Genomic DNA, 8,895 nt, shown 5'->3' with positions numbered 1-8,895 from the left:
CAGTCTGTGGCCATGCTGGAGCACCGCCTTGAAGAGTTTAGTCCAAGTAATCAACCCCAGTACTTATGTTTTGAGCTTGGTACTTATTTTATCAAGTCTCTTTTGCTGAACTGCTAAGTGATGGGGACGTAAACAAACCAACAATGGTTATCAAGCAGTAGTGGGGGACAAACACATACAGCTACATGCACATAAATGCATACATCTAGCACTACCTACTACTGACCAGGGGTAGAGACAAAAGAGCCACTCCCAATTCCTTCTTCCCTGACCTTAAACAATACTAAGCCCTACAACACACAAAGATTAACAGCCACAATCACACACACACATGTACACACATGTTATCATTGCACACATACACACACACGCAGACCTTCGTGCACGCACATATCCACACTTACACACACATACCTCCTCTTGCACTCTCCTGTCTTTGAAAGAACTTTTCTTCACCCATTTCCTTCCGGTCATTCAAAATGTGACCGCGTGTGTACCGTTGCCGATTTTTTTTCCTCCGTCTTCCCTTCTCCTATGTTTCCGACGAAGAGCTCCGCTCGAAACGTTAAACCCTCCTTCTTTCCTTCCTGAGCGTCCAATAACACTATATTTGTTCCACGTCCTCGTGTTGTGTTTTTTTGTGCTTTCATGTTTGGATTAACTTTATATATATATATATATATATATATATTATATATATATATATATATATATATATATACATATATGCCGGAATAAACAATGGAATGGTCACAAATGGAACGCTTGTGATCATTGCAATCTTAGATACACTATGCCTGAATGAAAAATGGAACGGTCACAGCTGGAGCACTTTTGACCACAGACCTGCTGGATGAGGGTCAACCAGGTAAGAATACAGTGCACAATGTGGTCCTAGATACACTATGTCTGAATATCAGATGGGATGGTCATGACTGGAAGCAAACCTGAATTCAGCAATAAGGAATAGCACCATCATCGTTTAACATCTGGTCTCCATGCTGGCATCGGTCAGACAGTTTGAGATGGAGCTGACCAGCTGCGAGCTGTCCAGGCTCCAGCTGTTTGTTGTGGCATGGTTTCTACAGCTGGATGCCCTTCCTAATGGCAACCACTTAAGAGTGTGTAACAACAACAAAAAAACATGCATTTTCATGCCAGAAATTGAACCTGGGCTGACCAGGTGACAGCTAGGAATCCTAACCACTAGACCACATGAGAAAGTCAACACACAAAACAAAATACTCCTAGATACACTGTGCCTGAATAAAAGACGGTGGTCACAGCTGGATGGAACACCTGGGATATAGATTTGCAGGTCCAAGGCCTAAACACATTAAATATGTACTCTTTAGATATACTTTGTCTGAATATAAGATGGGATGGTCATGACTGGAAGGAACACGTGACTAAGGGTCAAAGCAAACCTGGATTAAACACTAAGGAAATCACTAAACAAAATACTCTTAGATACATTGTACCTGAATAAAAGACAGGGTGGTCACGGCTGGACAGAACACCTGTGATATAGAGCTACAGGGTCAACACTGACCAGGTGTCAATAAATATATTAAACGATGTACTCTTAGATACATTATGCCTAAGTAAAAGAACAGGATGGTTATACCCGAAATACCTTTAATCCTATTCCTGTCTAACCATGAAGTACCTAGGGTTAAAAAGACTTCACATAAAGCAATTACATTTTATCAGTCAATTAAGAAGCAAAAAAACTAATGAATTTATAATTATTTTCAAGGTACCGGGGAGCAATTAGTCAATTTAAGCATTAATTAACAACAGGTGTATTATGGGACAATCTGAACGGGAACAACATCAAAAGTTACAGGGATGGGGGGGGGGGTAGAGGTGGCTAATAGATGAGGTGAGGGTGCTTTGAGTTGCAAGTATGTGTATGGCCTAATGGTAAGGGTGTTGCATTCCCGATCATCAGATCATGGGTTCAATTCCTGAACTGGGTAGTGTGTTGTGTTCTTGAACAAAACACTTCATTTCACATAGTTCTAGTGTTGTTGTTGTTAAGCAACAAGACAGTATCTTATTTCTATGATGAATGAATCACAATCAGTGATAAACGAGGCTACACGTATCTTATTTCTGTGATGAATGAATCACAATCAGTGATAAATGAGGCTACATGTATCTTATTTCTGTGATGAATCACAATCAGTGATAAACGAGGCTACATGTATCTTATTTCTGTGATGAATGAATCACAATCAGTAATAAACAAGGCTACACGTATCTTATTTCTGTGATGAATCACAATCAGTGATAAATGAGGCTACACGTATCCTATTTCTGTGATGAATGAATCACAAACAGTGGTAAACGAGGCTACATGTATCTTACTTTTACTTCCTTTACATAATACTTCCCTCGCAGAGGGATCGGAAAACCATATTGCCCTTGGTGGAATTTCAAACACAAGGAAAGGCACAAATGATTTTGTCTGATGCTCAACCGATCCGGCCAGTATGGCACTATTGAGAGATAACAGAGAACAAGTGATGAAGATGACATACTTGTGGGTGAACAAAGATCATTCCGGATAGCATAGTCTGCAGTCTGAGGAATTTATCAATTACAAAAGCTGATAAGGAAAATGTTCATATCAAACAAACAATATTTTGCTGAGATATAGACACTAACAATAACAACAATAACAACGGTCAGCCAGGGAATTAGGTCATTGGATAGAATGACTGGTGATGTTTGTTTCAGTGCTCTGAGCTCAGAGTTCAAATCTCACTGAGGTTGTCTTTACCTTTTGCTTGCTTGTTTGTTTGTTTTTTTATGGGATTTTCTTTTTTTTTTTGGCTTCGGTCATTTAACTGTGGCCTATATATATATATGTGTATATATATATATATATGTATATACATATATATATACATATATATATACACACATGACAGGCTTCTTTCAGTTTCTGTCTACCAAATCCACAAACAAGGCTTTGGTTGACCCGAGGCTGTAGTAGAAGATACTTGCCCGAGGTGACATGCAGTGGGACTGAACCAAGAACCATGTAGTTGGGAAAGCAAGCTTCTTACCACAGCCACATGTTTTTTTTTTACTTCTCTTTCAGCAGCAGCAGGGGCTGGGATAAATTAGCAGTCAAGAACAATGGAATGGTGGAATTGTTAAGAGTGGAGAAGAACATGTTGCTTTGTGGTACACACATCCTGGGATCTTTTCCGTTCTTGCATTCTGAGACCTAATTCCAGTTCCTATCACTGTCTCCTACCAGAATATGAACCATTTCAGCACAGCCGTTTTATGCCACCTGTTTGACATCATTTAATTCAACACTGACTCATTCAACATCAAGTGTTTTTAATGTTCCCCTCAGTTCAACCCTCCTCCTATTCTCTTTCTCTCTCTGTTTATGCATGTGAGCGTCTGGTTCTATTTGCATGTATGTGTAATGCCTGCCTTAGCCTACTTATGTATTGCTGTTGCAGTATTTTCATGCTGATGTATATAACAAACATATAAGGCCTTTTCTTGACAAATTATTTTATAAAAGCCTATAGCTACCTTGAGTGTGCAGCAAGCACACACACACACATACACAGATCAGAATTGTTTTTACATGACAGGAGAACTATATGTAATGTGTGTCTGTGTGTGTGTGTGTATATATATATATATATATATATATATATATATATATATATATATAATATATATATCAGAAAGAATGTCTTTTGTGGGTACAGGAGTGGCCGTGTGGTAAGAAGCTTGTGAGTGGATTTGGTAGATAGAAACTGAAAGAAGCATGGCTATTTTTTTCTTCCTTCTTTCCTTTTCCTATGTATCTGACAAAGAGCTCCGCTCGAAACATTAAATCCTCCTTCTTTCCTTCCTTTCCTGAGTGTCCAATAACACTATACTTGTTCCACATCCTCGCATTGTTGTGTTTTCTCTTTGTGTTTTCATGTTTGGATTAACTTTATATATATATATATACAAGGGGTGTATGAAAAGTTTTGAGCCTAACCTAGAAACAGGGCTGCTAGGTAGCTGAAACAATTTTTTCTGGTAAGTACAGTCTTTTCAGAGTATTTTTGCTCATTTTCATGATTCTGATGTTTTAATTTATTTTTTGTTAGAGATTTTTGAACAAGTGTCGAGGTTACAAGGGAAATGGAGAAAACTGGGTATCGTGCTGTCATAAAGTACCTTCATTTGAAAGGCATGACTCGGTCAGAAATCCATGGAGATATGGTGAGAACCTTAGCAGACAATGCTCTTTCATATGCAACAGTCAAACGCTGGGTAAATGAATTCCAGCATGGCAAGGAGTGTGTGGAAGATGATCCCACACCAGGGAGGCCTCCAACTGCAACCACCGAGGACAACATTGACCTTGTTCTTGGTATGATAATGCAAGATCATCGAATATCATGTCGCCAGATAGCTGAGAGACTGGGCATCTTAATTGAAAGACGGAAACTGAAAGAAGCCCGTTGTGTGTATATATATATATATATATGTACGTATGTGTATATGTTTGTGTGTCTGTATTTGTGCCCCCAACATCGCTTGACAACTGATGCTGGTGTGTTTACGTCCCTGTAAATTAGCGGTTCAGCAAAAGAGACCGACAGAATAAGTACTAGGCTTACAAAGAATAAGTCCTGGGGTCGATTTGCTCGACTAAAGGCGGAGCTCCAGAATGGCCACAGTCAAATGACTGAAAGGAGTAAAAGAGCATGACAGAAAATTCCTGCGAGTATTTCCGAACTCAGCACCATCAAATTAGACAGGAATATTTGTAAAAATCAAGACAACTAAAAATATTTTTGAAGATGTTCCCCAGTGACAAATTATTTTACAAAAGCCAATGGCTACCTTGAGTGTTTCTTTATGGCACGTGCCAGATATACACACACACACACACATACACACAAAGAACTGAGTTGTACTTACATGAGAGGAAAGCTCATCTGGGAGATATATACATATTGAAACTATGAAACAATTTACAGTATTTAAATAACTAAGGCTTCCTTTATATTCCACCTGATCACTGATAGGTCTTTGATCATGAGGAAGATAGACAAGACATGTGCTGACGTTACCATTTATAGAATGCAACAAAGATCAACACTATGTGTGCATGCGTGTGTGTGTGTGTGTGTGTGTGTGTGTGTTGTGTATGTGTGCATGTGTGTGTGTGTGTATGTGTGTGTGTTTAAATAGTTACCATGACTGCATGTGTTTAAATAGCTCTCATGATGTGGTTACAATAATGATTATATCATCATCGCTTAATATCTCATCATGTAGGCATGGGCTGGATGGCTCAACAGGAAGTAATGAGGCAGAGGGTTGCATCAAGCTCCAATGTCTACTTTGGCATGGTTTCTACAGATGGATGCCCTTCCTAATGCCAACCCCTTCACAGATTGTACTGGGTGCTGTTTTCCTGGCACAAGCACTAGTGCGGTCACCAAGTACCTGAAAGACTCCATTAACTGAGTGGGGTATAGTACTGAGGGATATCAATGTATAATAGAGGGACAGGAGCAGGTTTCTTGCTGAAGAGATGAATGTATGGCTTCTCTTTTTTGACAGAGATAGAGAAAGAAAGAGGGAGGTGAGTCTTAAAGTACACACACACACACACACACCACACACAAAAGAAGCTTCTTTCAATTTCCCTCAACCAAATCCAGTCACAAGGTTTTGGTTGACCAGGGGGCTATGAATACCACTGATGCACTTGAAGGGAGTTCTATTGAATAACCTCTGACCTTAGTGCCATTTTTCTAAAAGTGTATTGTAATTTTTTTTTCCTATTTCAGATCTTTTTCCTGGTTATTCTAATATGCATTCAATTACCTAGAGCATTCTATACATACATATATAGGCATGACACCACACCATTATATACATAAACAGGACACCAGTTTAAATATATATATATATATATATAGAGAGAGAGAGAGAGAGAGAGAGAGAGAGAGACAGAGAGAGAGAGAGAGAGAGAGAGATGACACCATGTGTGAACCACAGAGTCAGCTAGTCAACAAGTCAGTCCTGACAAATATCTGTAGATTAGAACACAACCTTTAACCTATTCTCAACAACACTTCAGATGATCACATGATGGGCCAAAGGAAAATAGCTCATACACACAAGTGGGGTGGTAGTACACACACACACACACACACATACAATACGTGTATGTCCATATATAAAATATAAACACACAAATATGTATATTTACATACACAGATCCATAGTCACATACCTCCACATACACATATCATCATCATCATCATCGTTTAACATCCGCTTTCCATGCTAGAATGGTTTGGCCGGTTCAACTGGGATCTGGGAAGCCAGATGGCTGCACTAGGCTCCAGTCTGATCTGGCAGTGTTTCTACAGCTGGATGCCCTTCCTAACGCCAACCACTCAGTGAGTGTAGTGGGTGCTTTTTACATGCCACCGGCACAGGTGCCAGACAAGGCTGGTAAACGGCCACGATTGGATGGCGCTTTTTACGTGCCACTGGCACGAAGGCCAGTCGGGGCAGCATTGGCAACAGCCATGTTCGGATGGTTCTCTTACATGCCACCGCCACTGGTATCACAGCTACAATTTCCATTGATGTTGATCGATTTCGATTTTGATTTTATATATACACATATACATACATACATACATACCAACGTTATTAAGAGTAACTTTGATTGTTTAAAAGCTGGTGAAATTTTTTTGCAAAGCATCATTAAGGTACCAGGTGGGGTTGAAGATGTTGAAACAGAAAGTGCAGTTATTGCATTTAGGGTGAGTGGGTCATCCTTGCTGCGAGCCAAGCCCTTCGCATGTGAAATGATATCAATTGGGATATCGATCGGCTATTTTTGATTAAAAACATGTCGTTCACGACAAAGTTTGTCTCAAATAGTACAAAATAAAACATAGGTGGTCTCTACGAAGCAGTGAAAAAGAAGAGAAAACAGAGTAAATTAAGTAAAGGTACGCATTTCCCAGGTGAGCAGCTTGAGCCTGAAATATTGTGGGCCAGAACTAGGCATGATGTACAAGCTTAGCTGGCTCACGTACTATCAGAACATGAAATTTATATTTGCTCACAGTTAATTCTGTGTTTATTAAATGATATTTGTCTCTCGATGGATGGAGCGCTTCTTTTGTTGATCAAACAAATAACAGCAGAGTATATATATATATATAAGTTCAGCCCAAAATTAGATTCAAATGAATATGGTACTTAATTTAGATGCACCAGAATTCTGTATGGTGTTATCCATAAAAATCCGCGGGGTGATTATAATCAAAATAAGCAACAAGAATGAATCCGGTATATGTGCCAATGTGTGTGTATATATATATATAGGGGGAGAATTCCCGAAAAAAAAAAAGATGAAGACAGGTGGTGTAGACAACAAACAGATGTATTAGTATTATGCTTGGGAAGTAAAAAAGTCTTGATTGATTGATTGATTGATTCCAGTTTCAGCTCATGAGCTGTGGCCATGCTGGGGCACGTATATATAATTTTTTTTTTCAATATACTGATAATTATAAAAAATATTGTTTAAGTTTACCGAAAATGGTCTTTTTAACATGCCAAATACTACTTGGTGGAATTATTAATTATTAATTAATTAATTAATTTTACCCTTTATTATTATTGATAATATATATATATATATATATATATATAACATAAGGTACAGGTATGGTTCTGTGGTTAGTAAGTCCATTCCCCAACACACGTGATTTCAAGTTCAATCTACATGGGACCTATGGTAAGAGTCCCCTACTACAAGCCCAGCCCTGCGAATGGCTTTCATAGACAAAAAGAGAAAACCGTAGCCAGTCATGAACAGTTTGAATGTGGTGTCTGTGTATGTGCGCACGTGTGGTATGTGAATGTTCCGGTGTAGTGTTTCGTCATAATGTAACCAGATGTTTCCTCTGTAAGTGCTGAAAACCTCCAGCCATTTCGCAATAAAACAATAAAGCTGAAACAGGACTACTTTTGTTGTGACATTAGGTTCTTTATTCATGCGGAGAACAATGATCCTATGACTGAAATAGCTCTCTCTACCCTGACTCTCTCTCTCTCTCTCTCTCTCTCTCTCTCTATCTATCTATCTCTCTCTATCTCTCTCTCGCTCTCTATCTCTCTCTCTCTCTCTCTCTCTCTGTGGTGAGATAGGAAAAATGAATAATATATTAGAAAATGGAAAAGGGAGAAAAAAACTGAAAATGAAATTAAGCTAAATGAAATATAACTTTGGACTCCATTCTATGCTAGTGTGTGTGCATGTGTGAGTTGTGTATGATGTGTGTGCGCACGTGTGTGTGTGCAGATGTGTGCCTAGAAATATGAGGGAGGTTTAAGGGTATGTACGTGTCAATGCATCATGTGCGCAGAATGTGCATGTATGATGAATATGTATGGGGCAAGCGTGTGTGCTGACGTGTGCTTATAAATGTGGGGGAAGATTTAAGGGTGTGTGCCAATGTATTGTGTGCAGAATGTAGGCGCAGGAGTGGCTGTGTGGTAAGTAGCTTGTTTACCAACCACATGGTTCTGGGTTCAGTCCCACTGCGTGGCACCTTGGGCAAGTGTCTTCTACTATAGCCTCGGGCCGACCAAAGCCCTGTGAGTGGATTTGGTAGACGGAAACTGAAAGAAGACTGTCGTATATATGTATATATATATGTATGTGTGTGTATGTGTTTGTGTGTCTGTGTTTGTTCCCCTAGCATTGCTTGACAACCGATGCTGGTGTGTTTACGTCCCCGTCACTTAGCGGTTCGGCAAAAGAGACCGATAGAATAAGTACTGGGCTTACAAAGAATAAGTCCCGGGGTCGAGTTG

General features: G+C 39.3%; 1 protein-coding gene across 2 annotated transcripts in view; it reads right to left on the bottom strand.

The window, feature by feature from the left end:
- LOC115223764 (dnaJ homolog subfamily C member 13) overlaps positions 1 to 8,895 on the bottom strand; it is a 136,684-nt gene that overhangs the window by 101,277 nt on the left and 26,512 nt on the right. The window contains exon 1 of one of the 2 annotated variants that reach the window (XM_036512882.1): positions 4,960 to 5,075. The exons of the other annotated variant lie outside the window; for it this stretch is intronic. The gene's annotated coding sequence lies outside the window, so the exon portion shown is untranslated. Of the gene's footprint in view, positions 1 to 4,959; positions 5,076 to 8,895 lie in introns of those variants that run through there. 2 annotated transcript variants of the gene reach the window in all.

The sequence above is a fragment of the Octopus sinensis genome, linkage group LG24 (genome assembly GCF_006345805.1).
Source record: "Octopus sinensis linkage group LG24, ASM634580v1, whole genome shotgun sequence".
In the NCBI taxonomy this organism is placed as follows: Eukaryota; Metazoa; Mollusca; class Cephalopoda; order Octopoda; family Octopodidae; genus Octopus; species Octopus sinensis.
This window is presented reverse-complemented; position numbering and strand designations above follow the sequence as displayed.